We start from the raw sequence: 16207 nt of genomic DNA, 5'->3' as shown, positions 1-16207 counted from the left end.
AGCAAGATACTTCGTCGTAGTTCATGTCTATGGGCGCGAAATGGGGATCGAATCCTGTCTGCATAAAGAGGCGTGTCGATGACGTATTGATGAGCGTACGTTGCAAACCGCCAACAGCAGCGGCATAAATAACCGGCGCACACCTGATATAAAGTCGATTTTCTCCAGACTGGAATGCTCAAAAATGCTAAAAATGTACCTGAAATGTTCACAAGGGTTTGAGGATCATGAAAACGTGCCCGAAATTCACATTCCTAACTCTATAGAACTAAGACCTTAGCATATGTGGTAAAATTCTGAGCTATGCTCATAGACTTCAATGGAGCAGTCGCTGCCTCTGCTCTGCATAAAGGGGGATTTTGACCCCCCCTCGTGCGATCCGGGTTCCCGGAAGTGGCTCCTGATGAAGTATCTTGCTCCGCCTTAACAATCTTTGGAGGTACTACAGAACCAGCTACTGTTACATTTCTGTCCATGCAAGTGTGGGTGTTTAAGACGTGTGTGTGTGTGTGTGTGTGTGTGTGTGTGTGTACGTTAGAGCCCTAACATGAGTATGTGTGTGTCCATGCGCTGTGAATGCATAAATGATGTCAGTTCCTGTTTTTTCTTTTTTCTCTGTCTCTTTCTTTCACCTGCCCCACCGCAGTCCTTGACCTGTCAATCATCCTTGACAAAGCCAATAAAGAGACAGCAGTGCACAGTTCATGCTTTGTAGGTTTATTGCCTTTCCCATGTCCAACTGTGTACAATCTCCCCTGTCAGGATCAGTCTGTATTGAATTTAGAGTAGCCTACAGGCTTGTTGTCGTTACGCGTGAAGTCACTGAAGAGGGGCTGAATCACTCAGACAGTGTTGGGCATTATCACAAGGATGCTTGGAATTAGAAAGGTCCGTGATGGACGTCACATACAGTCTATGGGACGTCAGTCCAGGGAAAGTTTAATCTTTTGGAAGTACTCGGCCTGTTCAAAGAAATTATGTTACATTTACATTTACATGAATTAAAATTCAGGAACTAGAAACGTACATTTCCTCTCTCTCTCTTCACATCCACACACTCAAGTTCTTAATCCTTTTTTCTCTTTCTCCTGGTCTCACCTGACTCCCAGAGAAAAGAAGTAAGCTCAGGCTTTCCCTACGGAGATCCCTTTAAATCCCAGGAGGAAGAGAGTATAATCCCACAGAGGGACATGGGTGATCTCAGACAGTGATATCAATGTTAAACACACACACACACACACGCACGCACACACACACACACACACACAAACAGTACACATACACATACATAAAATGATGACATTGTCCTTGCATTGAGATACATTGCAGGTCTATGAAAGGTTTGTGTATACTGACAGAAGAGAACACAGATTCATACTCCGAGCTGAGAGGGTGTGTCCAAAATGGTCTGAGAGGGTGTGTCCTGTGCAGACAGTCCAAATAGCCTCACAACTGTCCTTGACTCCTTTCAGTGCCCCACACATTTCTATTCACACAGCATTTTCTGCATTTTCAGGTTTCCCAAACATTTCATGTGTAATAAAGTCTGTTTGAAAGGTTTCACATGAGCCTCTCTCTGGCGGCCAATGGCTGGACAGGCTGGCATGCAGACACACACACACACACTGGGCGTAGACCGAAGGTTAGAGAGTAGAGTGCCCAACCCAGCCTCCCCAATCAACACCCCAACCTCTCCAATCCACTCCCCAACCCGACCCAGCCTCCCCAATCCACTCCCCAAGCATCATTTGTCATATGCACAGGCAGGCAGGCACACAACACAACATGCAATAATCTCCCCGATCTAGAGGGGGAGTTGGGCAGTTATGCAGTTATGCAGCCAGGTCAGCCTGTCTTAGTGATGTATTATGTTTTGCAAATACATTCCCTATCATGTATCATGTATCATGACTATCCATCAATCGGAGGGTCAATTTAAGGTCAATCTGAAGTCCTTTCAAGGTAAATTGTGTTTATGCACAAACTGCAGAGAGGGTAAGGACCGGGTTTATATTGGAGTCTGCTGAGAGTTAACTTTGTTTTTTTTTCTTCACTTTGTTAACATTTCCTACATACTGTATCTGTAGCCTCATTTAAAGAGTAAAAAGTCATGCATATCAGCAATATGTGCAGTACCACCTTGTCCTCGGTCTGTTTTAATATCCTGAACTGAATCTGTTTGTGTTGTAAAGAATTGTTTCTGTTGTCTGCAGTTTTTTTGTCTGATATTTTTACAGCAATAAGCAAAAACTGCTGATGCTTTATGTAAGCAAGAGAACTGTCCCTCTCTTCTCCCCCCCCTCTGGCTTTCTTATTCTATTCTCTCTTTATTGTGATGCGGCTCGGTTCTGGTTCTATGACCTTGCGTTGCTGTAGAGACACATAGAGGGCTGTTATAGCACAGGTACTGTAGATTTGTGTTTGCTTACATCAATCATACTCCCCAGGCCATTGTTCTTTTGTGTTAGCCACACACACATACACACACACACACACGTGCAGCTCAGACAAGTGTTTTGTGTCTTAAAAAAAATAAAATAACTGTGCGTGTGTGTGTGTGCGATTATAGCCATTACCATCCATGGGGGGGGGGGGGCTTGGAGCAGACAGTGCCATCTAAAAAACACTCTTTGGATCTATTGCTGAAGAGTGCTGAGACCTGGGCATAGTTGGTAAATGTCAGAGGAGCAGCAAACACATTAAGCTTAATGTCGCTCATCTCTGCACAGAAATCACCTTTTTTCCCATGCACACAATTAGAAAGGACAATATGCTGTATTTAATTTTCTTTTCTTTCTGTACCAATTGCCAAGTAAATCCATTATTAGTTTAACCCTCTTGAGTTTATATAGACCATGTGAGAAAATTGATTTGTTATGCATCTGTATATACTCAAAAGAATTTGATCAATATATCGACCATTGTCTCTTGTGTGTATGTATGCACATATGTAGATTGTACAGATATTATTTTAATAACTGTCAAAATTTTGAAATATCTGTAAGTGCCAATATTTGATATATTTTCAATGAAAGATCAATGACTACTACTATTTGGAGAAGGACATGGCAAATCCCCTGTAATCAATTGTAGAAGTCTGTACCCCATGAATTTTGCTTATTGGTCTTATCTCATTTTGTCCTCATGAAGTGTTTGTAAGTATGAATGTTTGTGTGTACATGTGTCTGTGTGTGTGTGTGTTATGTGTTGATCTGTCTTGTTTGTCGAATAGATCACAATGGTTGCTCAGCGAAGCAGCATTTAAGGCTTTGCATCCAATTGTTCATTAATTGAAGGAGTTCTACACCAAAGAGCTTCACTGTGTAAATAAATGTATATGCTTACATATGTAACATATAAAATTCTTCTCACATCTGATATGTAAATATATATGTAGATATGTTTAATATGTCCTACAGTAAAATGACAAATCAGACTATGTTGTTTTTTTTGGAAATAATCTGTGATCCCTAGCTAATTCATGTTCCCTCAAGCAACAGTGTTTATGTGCATTTCATTTTCTTCACAGTAAGTAAGCCATGCAAAATGACATGTAAATAAATGCCACCAGATACTATTTAACAAAGTTGGTAGCCTCTGTGTGTGATTATTACATTGATGTGGTTTATAAGTGTGTGTGTGTTTGGGTGTGTCTGTGGTATCAATATGTATGTGTGTGTGGGTGTGTTGGTGAGGTTGGGGTAGCCAATGTTTTTGATCAGCATGTGGATTTCAATATAAGTTCACTACTGCGTGTGTGTGTGTGTGCATGTGAAAAGTAAAGACAGTGTGACTCTTTGTCCTGTGAGAGCTGTGATGCATGAGTGTGTGTGTGTGTGTGTGTGTGTGTGTGTGTGTGTGTGTGTGTGTGTGTTGGGATGTCCCTCACGAGCGTCCCTCACAGCCTGTTAGTTTTTCCTGGTCTTTATTCTTGCTGTTGCTGTTGTTGTTGTCGTTGTGGTGTTACTGGAGCTGTTGCAGGCTTATTAGAGCTTGTGTTGCCATCACACATACAGAGCCATGGAGGTAATCATGGGTTTGGAGGGCTCTGCTTCCCAATCACACACACTGCAGCTCAAGAAACCTCTTTAGCACAAGAAAGAAGGAGCTGAGACTACTGTGTATTTATTCAGTTTCTACCTCTTCTCTCTCTCTCTCTCTTGTTTGCTTGGAATCATGCATGATTTTAGTTGTTTCCGGCTGTGATACAGACAGGGTTACCAAACACACACACAACCAAGATGAAATATTTACAATTACATGCAATATTTAAGCTTTCATATTTTTTATGTTTTCTCACCTCACCTCAATGAGATGAGAGAAACTTCACAGGAGAAAAACTGGTAACACTTTATAATAAATACACATAATTCATCATTTATTAAACATGTGTAAACAATTAGTAAATGGTTTGCCCATCATTTGTAAGGTATTGTTCCTACATTAATTCTCATCAATGAAGCATTTGTACACACAGTTATAAATGGTTTGTTCATAGTAAATAAACATATCTTTAAAATATGTTTATACATTATTTGTAATACTTATTTATATTCTTATTTTCTATATTTCTATTATTTAACAGTTACATACACATGCAATAATGATTAGTTAGGATGTGGATACATGTTTTATAAACCACTTCCTAATACTATAATTCATGATTAACTCAGGAGTTACAAGTGGTTAGCTAATGATATTTTGTGAGTTCATCTAAAGTGTTGTTCTATGCCTTGCAACACATTTACAAATGAGTTGTAAAGGTTGCATTTGCATTTACTCATTTAGCAGACACTTTTATCCAAGGCAACTTACACATGTCAAGGCCAAGGGTACAATGGTGAAAGCCAGGAATTAAACCCCCAACTTTTCAGAATACAATGTTCAAATTATTGAGAACATTGTTTGTGTAGCCTACACAGAGTTTACTAAAAAAGAAAGGTTTTGGCGGAAAAAACAACAAAAACAAAACCTGTGAACTCTGTGTACACAAACGATGTTCTCAATGCTCGAGTTCATGTGGAGAGACCCTGGTGATACTTCGAGCAAAGTTTCATGTTGTGTCGAGCCTTCTTAGTGTTTTAAAAATAGCAATTTTGATGCGATTATAGTATGATGGGAGTAAGCATAGCACTCCCATTCAAAAGGTCATTTGACCCGAAAACGACACTACAGTCAATCTTAAAAGTGGCACTTCCGTCCTATATGCTTTTAAACAAATGTTTCTCGGATCCATTCACAAAAAGACCCTAGGTTGCATTTTGGCGAGAGTTACACTTTAAGCAACAGAATTTATACTTTGTCCACTGTTCTGTGGGTTGGTTTAAGGGGAGGAGGGGTGCGGATGGAGAGGAGAGGTGATGAAAGGTGGGGGTAGAGGGGCTGTGCTGCGGGTTGGGTGAAGGGGAGGAGGGGTGTGGATGTGGGTCAGTGAGGGTTCCTCTGTCACCCAGAATCATGGTCACTGTCACCATGGATGCAAAGAGAGAGAGAGAAAGAGAGAGGAAGAGAGAAAATGAGTCATCCTTAACTGGTTCTCAGTGTGTCTGTCTGTGTTTGTGCCTGTCCTGTCACGTGAGAGAGTCTGAGTCTCCCACACATATCAGCAGCATCATTGGCTAGCACAGCCCACAGTATGGAAAACATCGCTTGGCCCAGATGGGAATGCACACACACACACACACACACAGACATGCACGCACATACATACACACACACACACATACGAACATTCATACAAACACTTCATAAGGACAAAATGAGATAACATCAATAAGCAAAAGTTCTAAAAACTTCTAAAATTGTTAACACAGAGAAAAACATGGTCACTGTTACTCTTCTCAAAATAGCCGCGGTTTCATGAGACACAGCAACCACGCTGATTCAGCAACACACAGGGGGGCAGGGTGAACCTCAAAGTCGCTGATGATGATGGTTGTGTACATTAGTGTCATACAGACCCAAACAAAAACAAACAGCACTGCTTCTTCTCATATACACCATACTAAACCAGTAGAAACACACACACACACATTGTTAACACAAAGATGGTTAACACCAACATGATCATTATTACTCTTCCTCTAAAGGGTAGGTAAGGGAAGACTGTGTGTGTGTGTGTGTGTGTGTGTGTGTGTGTGTGTGTGTGTGTGGACACCTTCAGACATTTATTAACACCTTTCATGGAGTTAGCACTATCAGTGACTTCTAAACTTGCCACAGGCCCTGTGGGAAAGGTGTAGGGAGAGGACATTTGTAGGTCACACGTGATGGCACTGATAGTGAAATACCAGTGTAGTTTGCGAGTCAGCAGGGCTAATGGAGAGGGGGCGACTGGACAGGCAAAGGCGCTGAGAAGAGGAGATAAGATATGCTGGACTGGTGGTGTTTACTCTTCTTTTTTTCAGTAAGGACAGCTAGAGAGAGAGAGAGAGAGAGAAAGAGAAAGAGAGAGGTATTCATTTGCTCATGAAGTAAGTGCAGAGGGAGGGAGAAAGACAGAAGTGTATTCACATAAGCTTCAGCATATTTTTCTTATGGCAGTAAAAATGTTAGTTTGTAATAATCGTTGGCTCTGAAATGGCTCTGACTCCATTGCAAATGGCTTCCTATGGTAAGGAGAGGGGAGCCCGGGAGAGGAGAACAGAGGAGGGGTGATGAGAGAGGAGGCGAAAGAAGGGAAGTGCCAAACAAGAGAAAAGGAGAGTGAAGAAGATGTCAAGAGAGAAGATAGTGGATAGAAGAAAGGATAGTGAAAACTGAGAGAGGAGAGAAAAGAAGCAGAGAGAGAGAGCACATGCCCACGGGAGGACGGCTTTTTCTCCAGCAGCAGGACTCAACGTTCCTGCCAGCTACCTGGCACAATACCTGGGCCCCACTGCGGCCTCCACTCTCCCTTACGCAGAGATGTGGACCGAGGGGACCGGGGAGACGAGAGCTCCTCTCTGGCAGGTGGAGTGACCCGCTGTGACCGGTGCCCGCGGCTGCTGGCTGCCGGCCTGCCTGCCTCTGCAGCTCCGTAAGTGAGTGGCATCTGTCAGACGGGAGCCGGGCGCCACAACTAAATCTAATTATCAAGGCGCCAATTCGGTCTGCAAGCAGCTTTGACTCAGAGGATGCACCATACATCAGATGATTGTAGTGTCACTGCAGAGAGGCGACCAGATTGTGGAAGATTGTTACTATTTTAGAGTTTGGGATGTGCCTATGCTGGAGACAATATGCTCTTTCAGTGCACTTCTGTGTGTGAAGGCATCTATTGGTGATTGTTTGCCTACTATGTATTTATGTGTAGTACTGTATGTTTGGGTATTATGCATGTGTTTACATGTGGGTGGTGTATGGTCCTTCCTTGAGTAAGTAGTTACAGTATCTGTGTGAGATTTATGCATGTGTACATGTATTTGTTTGTGTGTGTAGTTTGTGTGTTTACATGTGTGTAAGGGGGTTGTATATATGTGGGATTTTGTGTGTGTGCCTGTGTTTGCATTTTTGTGGGGCTTGTGTGTGTGTTTGTGTGTCTGTGTTTGTATGTGTGTGGGGTTCATTGTGTGTGTATGTGTGTGTGTGGACGTCTGTGTTGACATTCCAACTGGGTCCCCTGAGGCTGGTGCTGGCTGTCCTCTTTGGGATGAGGTCACACTGAGAAGCGCCAGAAGCTTTTCACTCAGGTGAAGCCACAGGGCCAGCAATTACCCTTCCTGAATTAAACAGAGGACCCTCTCCAAGGACCCTCTTCTCTCTCTCTCTCTCTCTCTATCCCTCTCTTCCTCCATCTCACTCTCCTTCATCCCCCTTTTGTCTCCCTCTATCTCCACTATCAATCTCATTCTCTCTGTTTTGATCTCGTCTCTAATGTCTCTCATTTACTCCTCTCTCATTTACGTCCGTTTGTTCTGTATGTCTATGAGTGCCTGTGTTTGATTAGATGAAATTAACTTTATTGTCTCAAAGGAAATTTGCTTTGAGTTGATTTATCGTCAAAGGGTCCATAGGTGTTAGTAGCCACTTAGTCACTGTTGCAAAAGCTGAACAGCTTATCTTTCTCTCTCTATTCCATCACCTCTCTATCACTCTCCTGCGTCCATCTTTCATTTTTACCTTTTTTGTCTGTGTAATGAGATTGAGTCCAAGCCAAGGGGATGAGGGAGGTCACACATTCATTTTAAACCCAGGAAAAATGGGATCTTTCAAATACTCCAAAGCTGTGCGTTGACAAATGACATCTCGAACAAAGAAACTGCAGAATACAGAATGAGTACAGAATGACACACACACACATACGGCCACAGTTACGTGAGCTGTTTGTACTCGCAGGGCTTTTTTTGTTGACGGTGAAGAAGAGGAGAGTTTCAATGATTAGCGATGAGTATCGGTGCAACCTGCGTGGCACCTACATGCAAAAGCTGGGGGGGGGGGGGGGGGGGGGGCTTTCATTTACCTGGTGGCGGCCCGATAGCGCTATCGCATTATCCAAATGAAGAGAGAGGGGAGCAGGCGAGGGGCCTCGTCCCTAATAATTCATGTTCAGAGCTGGAGGCCCTGCGTCGGCTCCTCATATAATTACTCACCGCATCTGCTCTCACACACACACACACACACACCACACACACACGTTCACACCCAGAGTGAAGCACACACACTCTGACAGGATAACATGCAAAGTGGGCCCCTCAACATGAAGGCGCGAGGTAAATATTCATGAAAACGGGGCGTGCCTATACAATGAATGTTTACAGCACATGTCAAGTCATATTTCACTCATTAAAAAAGGAGTAACTATGTTCTGTCAGTGTAGATCATTTGTGATTAAAGAAGCTGTTTTTGTAATATGTCGTACAGTCCACATTGATCAAATACTCCCTGTGCAGTGGGGCACACTTACAGTATCAGACTATGTGTATGCAGAAGGCCTGTGGTTTATGGTAGCATCAGGAGAGCAGGCATCCTCCCAATTGTTCCTTTTCCCATTTCCCAGATCTCCTCTTCACTGCCATAAATGTATTAGCTGTGACATTGGCAGCGACCTTCAAGTTTCACTACTGTCTAATTATCCAGACACTGATCAGGCTCTGGTGCTTCGTCCCATATAGCCAATAAAAGTCGTATTTCTTCCCCAGCTTTGCCCTTGACCACACACACACACATACACACACACACACACACACACACACACACACACACACACATACACACACCCTGCATGAATCTGCCAGTGTTGTGTCCCGGTGGGCGGAGGAGTTGAGCAGTAGCCCTCCATCAGTGCGGAGAGGAAGCTGGGCGTGTGGTCAGATAATGAAATAGAGGTCTGTGTCGCCTGGAGATGGACGTCGTGGCAACACCCCCATCCGAGCGCGGGGAAATGGCGAGGGCACACCCCCTGTCTCATGCGGTTTCGCGGAATGATTCAGAGAATGATTGCACTCAGAGAGAGAGAGAGAGATGCTGCCAAAGGTCCACTGTGATGAATGAGAAATGCATGAGAGAAAATGAGAGAAACTAATAGGAGGCCCTGGACTAGGAAGATATGACTTCTTCATCACCCAGCCAAGAACACTTGACAAATAAGCAGTATGGTAGATAGACATACCGTATCAGTACAGTATGTGGCCTGCAGTGGGACAGATATCTGGTATACGGTCAGAAAAGATTACTGACGTCTGTCTGAATAAATACCTGAGAAAGCTTCCAGAGCCAACAAGACTGAGATAATGTTGATAGGATTATTAAAAGCTGTTTTGAATTAGATTGGATGAGATTACAGATTACAGTCAGCAGTGGAAAAAAAAATGCGACAGTCTGTCGTCGGCTTTGTGAAGTAATGCTTTCCCCCTATCTTTTCCTTTAGGAAGAATAGAACTGTTAGCCTGGCTAATGCCAGACCCATCATTGAGATGGGGTCTGGGAACTACACATTCATTTTCTCGTATTTGAGACGTGATTAACAAATGCCCAGAGGCGTTTATTGGGCGCTACGAATGTCTATCAAATGCGTCTGTACGTAGCTCATAACCGCTTCGTGTGTCGTCATTGTCTTGCTGTCCCCCCTCCGTTCTGTGATTGGTTCCTGGTGAAAATTGGGTCCATGGAATCCAGGCTGCCTAGCAGTGCAAATCAAATCACGCACATAAGGCAGCATGGGGAAACCCAGGCTAGAGAACTGTAACTTTCTGTGGAACAAAACAAAAACAAGCTCCTCAAACAGGACCTTAAGTGGAGCAAATCAATAAGAGATAGGCTGGTTGAAACCCACCACACACAAGTCCTCTTATTCTCTCCCCATCAGGCTTCTGTGAGGCCTATAGTATATATTTTTCTTTCATTCAAACCTCCTTTCTTCCTCCTTATATTTCTCTCTCTCTCTCTCTCTCTCTCCCTCCAGCCTCTATCTGTCGCTCTCCTGTCCCCTCTCGTCTCAATCCTTGAGATGCTAACACAATCAGACAGAGATACCATAATGCTGTCTCACTCTCTCTCTCTCTTTCCCTCAGACAGGATGTTTGCCTCCTCTCCTCCTCTCTTCCTTTCCACCGCTGAGGCACTGGACAGGGCACCCTGAGGTAGCTGTGGGCGATGGTCGAGCGAGCTTGTCTGCGTCCTTCACAGCTATTTAGCATCAGATCCCTTCTGCTTAGATCAATCAGGCGCTGCAGGCAAGGTCGACTGGCCAAAGTAGTTTGTCAGAGAGGGGAACTGATGCACTAATCACTGCTACAGCTCAGCTTCTGATGTACGATGTATGCAATTAAATGCCCACTTCTTCTGACATCTCATGGCAACCTTTTACATTTGTCTTGCTAGTTTAAGATTGTCCCATTTTTCATGAAGAATGTATCATATCAAACTATCTTAAAATACATTCAAAAACTAAAATGGTCTTTCATTATATGCATGAATCTGTTTCTATCAAGTCCGTTGGATGAATGTCATAACAGGTTGCATGTTATTTGGTTGTGATCTTTGATACACTGAGCAATATGTTTATTGGCTGTTTTATCTATTTGTTCATGCTGTTGTTTGTCCCTTGCAGTGGAGTAGACCCACTCTACTGCTATCCCTCCACAGCCATCAGCAGATTCCCCTGCCCCACATGGCATCTCCCCTACCTCCTTTGAATCACTTCCTGGGTCAGCCTCAACCTCTGCCCTCTCCCCCATCTCTGGGCACCCCTCACATCTGCTGAAGGACAGCCTAGTCCCAGAGGCACCTGTGGCATACCTCATCTGGATGACAACCAAGGGCCACAGGTAGTAGGCACAGAGTAAAGGGCTGTTCACACCAAGAACGGTAACTATAACGGCAAAAAAGTCTCGTTCTAGCTAATATGAATGATGACGCCCACACATAAACTATAACGATAATGACAGGAAGAACAATATTGTTGGGGATCACTTTCAGAGAGCGATTTTTAAGAATGATAAAAAGCTGAAAGCCAATCAGAATCCATCAGATTTTAACCATCACATTCATCAACACAAGGAGAGATTATCTATGGTCAGAGTGGGCACTTTTATCATTATAGTTATCTTTATAGTTTTTGTTCCTGGTGTGAACAGCCCTTTAGTCCACATTCAGCAGAGCTAAGTACAGCCACCCCATCATCTACAACCCTGGAGGTCTGAAGGTGTAAAAGGAAGATGCAACCTCCATTGCGCTTTCACCCTAAAGGAACCTCAGTTCCGCTGGATTTTCAAAGGCACTTCAGCTCCTCTATACCTTTCAGTAGTTCTTCAATAAAGAGGCGATTCATACCCAGTGTTGCAATACTGATCAATATACAGCACAGAGAACTGCAGAATGGATGTGGAGGCACAAGGACTTGACAAGTTGCAGTCATTTGATCTGCTTACAGCTTCATTCACTGTAATGAAAGCAGACTAACAATCCTCCTATCCTGTTGGGCTGATTCCCTTATAATCTGACCAACTGTCGGTCCCCATGCACTATAATATAACACATATTACAAAACGGTACTGTTTTCTGACTTGAGCCTTACTGTACTTGGCATGCAGTGTGTGTGATACTCCAGCTGCTGCAGTTCAAATGAATCTGTTGGCTGCTCACAGATGAGCATGCAGCGTTTCTGCATTAATTCTCACTTCCTCAACAGAACATGTTCCAGATAATGCAAAAGGACTTGGACAATTACAACTTTATCGGCTATGAGACAACCACCCCGCTGTATGGCCTTGGGTCTGAACAGAAATACACACTTAATACACACTTGGCATGCTCAACTGAACTTTATACTCCTTCCTCATTCTCAATGATGTTATATCCCCTGGGGGGGGACTGTTTTAAAAAGAAGTGCCAGTTTCCTCAAGGATTAGTGGGCATTCTGCCTGCCTGTGTGTGTGTGTGTGTGTTTGTATGTGTGTGTGTGTGTGTGTGTGTGTGTGGGTGTGTTTGTGTGTGTGTGTGTGTGTGTGTGTGTATGCGGGGGTAAATCTGAAGGGTTCGGAGCCAGCCTCAGTACTGGCGATAAATTATGCCAAAGAATGCAGTGTGAATTACGGCATCTAAGGCTCTCCCTCTCCCTCCCTCCCTCTCTCTCTCTCTCTCTCTCTCTTTCACACACACACACACATTGAAGCTTACATAACTGGGCCTTCTGTGGCTCTCTCAGCACAGTCAAGCTGCAGCATCCAAAGATGCGGAGCCCAGATCAAAACAAGAGACTGTCGGAGCCTGTCACCATGACAGAGGAGCCGGGGAGAGGAAGGAGCAGGAGGTCATCCCCTTGCCAGAGATAGGAAGGTGTGTGTGTGTGTGTGTGTGTGTGTGTGTGTCTGTGTGCTTCTTGTGCCCCCCCCCCCCCCGAAGCTCTTTGCTATTCACACAGTGACCCTTTTGAAAAGTGGCTTCAAAAGGTGACCCAGTTGGACTCAGAGAGGACTGCTTTAGTGGATCGGTTCTTCTTCCTACACGACCCACGTAGAGCCTGACGCACTACGCCCCTTTGAGGTCGTTTGCAAGGACCAATGACGCAAATTACCGGACGGGTGGCACCAGTGTAAACACAGGGAGTAACAGTGTGTATCCGTGGTGCCCATCCATGTATACGCTATGCTCTTCTTCAACTTTCCCCAAAGAGCAGTTACTGCTTTAAAGTGCCCTCTAATGTAATGCTTTGACACTTCAGGAGACAGCCATCCAGGCGCTGCACGGAGGATACACAGCTTCTCTGTAAACAGTGCCAGCCTTGAGATGTCTGTCTGTGGGAGAGAGCGCTTCTGTGCGTTTGAGATGGCGCTTTTAAGCCTGATCCCCAACCTGTGTGACTCTGTTGGCATTTGACACAAAGAGCCAGGAGTGCTGGCAGTCAGTTTACTTTTGTGTGTGTGTGTGTGTGTGTGTGTGTGTTTGTGTGTGTGTGAGAGTGTGTGTGTGTGTGTGTGTGTGTGTGGAGTGTCATAGCAATGGCTTATCTCAGTGGAAGATTTTGCCCTTAAAACCCCTATGCCTGTGTGCCAAATGTTACACAAAAGGGGAGGGTATTGATGTGACAGCATTCACAGCAGTTTGTCATGGATGAACAATTTCAAAGGGCTGAGTGTACTCTGGGATACAAAGCATTTCCTGTTAATATACAATATGACACAAGGACATTGGTAAGTTGACAAGCACATACTAACAGATAAACAATATACAGATACACTTACACATACAGACATACACACAGACATGCACACACACACAAAGACAAAAACACACACGCACGCATGCACACACACACTCACGCACACACTCACGTAATACGCACACACGCATGTACGTACACACACACACACACACACACATACTAATCTGGTTGATCTGGTTGCATCCATCATGCTCTCCTCACTCTTTCATTTGGAGCTAATCATACAGACTGGATTTAATTAGCCTGCATACATTGTGGCTACATAAGCCATCTTCATGGGAGGACTCTTCTCTAATGAAGTGCTCTGTCCTGCGAGAGGAACCCAACCGGACTCCAAGAGACGCCATCCAGAAATCAGAGAGAGAGGGAAAGCAGAGAGAGAGAGAGAGAGAGAGAGAGAGAGAGAAAGAGAGGGATGATGCATGTCAAGCTGGTAATGTAGATGTATATCATGTTCTGTTACTTTTGGGGTGCAAATATCTCTATATCAGTAATGTCGGTATCAGTGTTATGTAGCCCCAACCCATCCCTGCTGTCCTGTTGTTGATTTCTAGTCCCTGGGGCAGGGAGACTGTGCCCAAAGACAGCCACTCATGCCTTGTGCAGATGTCCAAGTCACTGTCATATCAGCTGGGGCCAAGGAATAGTACTTACACACACACACACATACACAATGCACATACACACGGTTATTTGGCTTACAGGGACAGCATGTGGCTGTTGTGGTTTAGAGGGACATCCATTTCCAGGAAGATAATAACATCAAAAATCAAACAAATCAAACTTCCTCCTCGGCCCTCTTGTGTGTGTTGCAAAAAGTTTGAAGTCAAATCAGAGCAAAAAAAAAAAAGAAAATATTCAGGTTTGTTTCCCATTTCATTATTATTTTTTAAAGAGACCCACATCTAAATATATATGGTTATTATAACAACATGTGATTGGCTCTGTTGGTCATACACTCCTCCTCACTCTACTCCATACTTCTGTCATTACTTTCAGTGTACCCCTCTATGCCTCTCTCACTCTGCCTCATTCTAAATATCATTTTTCTTTCCCAATTTTAGCTCTTTTGGCTTAAATCTCTTTTCCCTTGGGATAATTCTCACAATCATCTCTCTAGCTTCACTCCATCCATCCTGCTTTCCTCTCCTCTGTCCCTCCCTCATTCTGATTCTCTTCCTTTGTCTGTTCATCTCCATTCTATTCTCAGTCTTATCTTTTTCCTAATAATTTCCCTGTCTCTTGCCCCCCCTCTCTCTCCCTCCACCTCTCTCTTTCTCTCCCCCTCTCCTTCCCTCCCCATCCCTCCCTCTCTCCTTCCCAACCTCTCTCTCTCTCTCTCCCCACCTCTCTCTCCACCTCTCTCTCTCCCCCACCTCTCTTTCTCTCCCACCACCCTCTCTCCCCACCTTTCTCTCTCTCTCTCTCTCTCTCTCCCTGCCATGTTGGTCCCGCATCTCTCCCTCCCACATCAATCTGCATCTCATCTCTTCCCCATGCAGGTCCCATATGAGTGAACCCTATCAGTCCACCCGCCTCCCTCCCACTCCATCTTCTCTGTTCTCACCACATCTCCCATCATCCGCTCTCCTCCATCTCCCCCCCCCCCCATATCCACCACCCTCTCTTCCTCCATCTCTCTCAATCTGATTGATTTCAAGGCCCTGTGTTGGCTGGGGCTGAAGACAATGAAAAGCCTCAGACATCACCCTGCTCAATAACCCCCAAGCGGTCAGCTGAGGCACAAAGAGAGAAAGAAAGAGAGAGGGAAAGAGAGAGAGAGAGAAATCTATATTTTTTAACTGTGGCTCATTTTCCCCTGATGGTATTTATATAGCCCATAGTAAATCCCCAGCCTTTTTATTCACATATCGGTTTTCAGGCTTCCTGGGTTTACAGTCGGGAGTGTATGGGGCGGGTAGTTGTAAATACGGCGGTGCGGTAATGGAGAAATCAATGGGGCTACTTTGATAGCCTCCTCACCGTCGGTCAGAGATCAGCTGTAAATCGAGGATCTCTGTCACGTTTATGTGGAAATCCCCGCTCTTAGCTCCATATGGTAGTTTAACACCATGGGAAAGCTGAGGCAGCTTAGACACACACACACATGCAGAGTGCAGTGAGCCGACAGGTTGACAGTGTGTGGGTTCTGGTCGACAAGTTTAAGTTTTAGGTTGCCACATTTATCTATTAGTGTTGGTAGTGTTTTTTGAAATTTAATTTAATTTAGATTTTCTTTTCCTCTCCAATTATAATGGGTTAGTGGTTAGTTAATAGCCTGGTATTGCTGTAGAAGTTATGGATTATATGCATGGATTATACGATGGATTATAATTGGCCTTTGGTCACTGAATGACAGATATCCTCTTAAATGTTAATTTCCCAATTCTGTTAAACATTTTTATTTTTTAACCTCTTACGTGTACGTGTACGTGTACGTGTAATTGAGCTTTGGCAAGAATGTTCCTGAAACGTTCATGCCAATAAAGTGCTCTTGAATTATTCCCCATTTGCCCTCAAGAATGAAAGAAATACAAACCTTAATTGCTATTTAAATTATTAGAT

Source organism: Alosa pseudoharengus, unplaced genomic scaffold, assembly GCF_046254945.1.
Source record: "Alosa pseudoharengus isolate Yale_2024_CS ecotype anadromous, Long Island Sound unplaced genomic scaffold, YU_APseudo_1.1 YU_APseudo_1.1_scf_13, whole genome shotgun sequence".
Lineage (NCBI taxonomy): Eukaryota > Metazoa > Chordata > Actinopteri > Clupeiformes > Clupeidae > Alosa > Alosa pseudoharengus.
Note: the sequence above shows the minus strand (reverse complement) of the source record.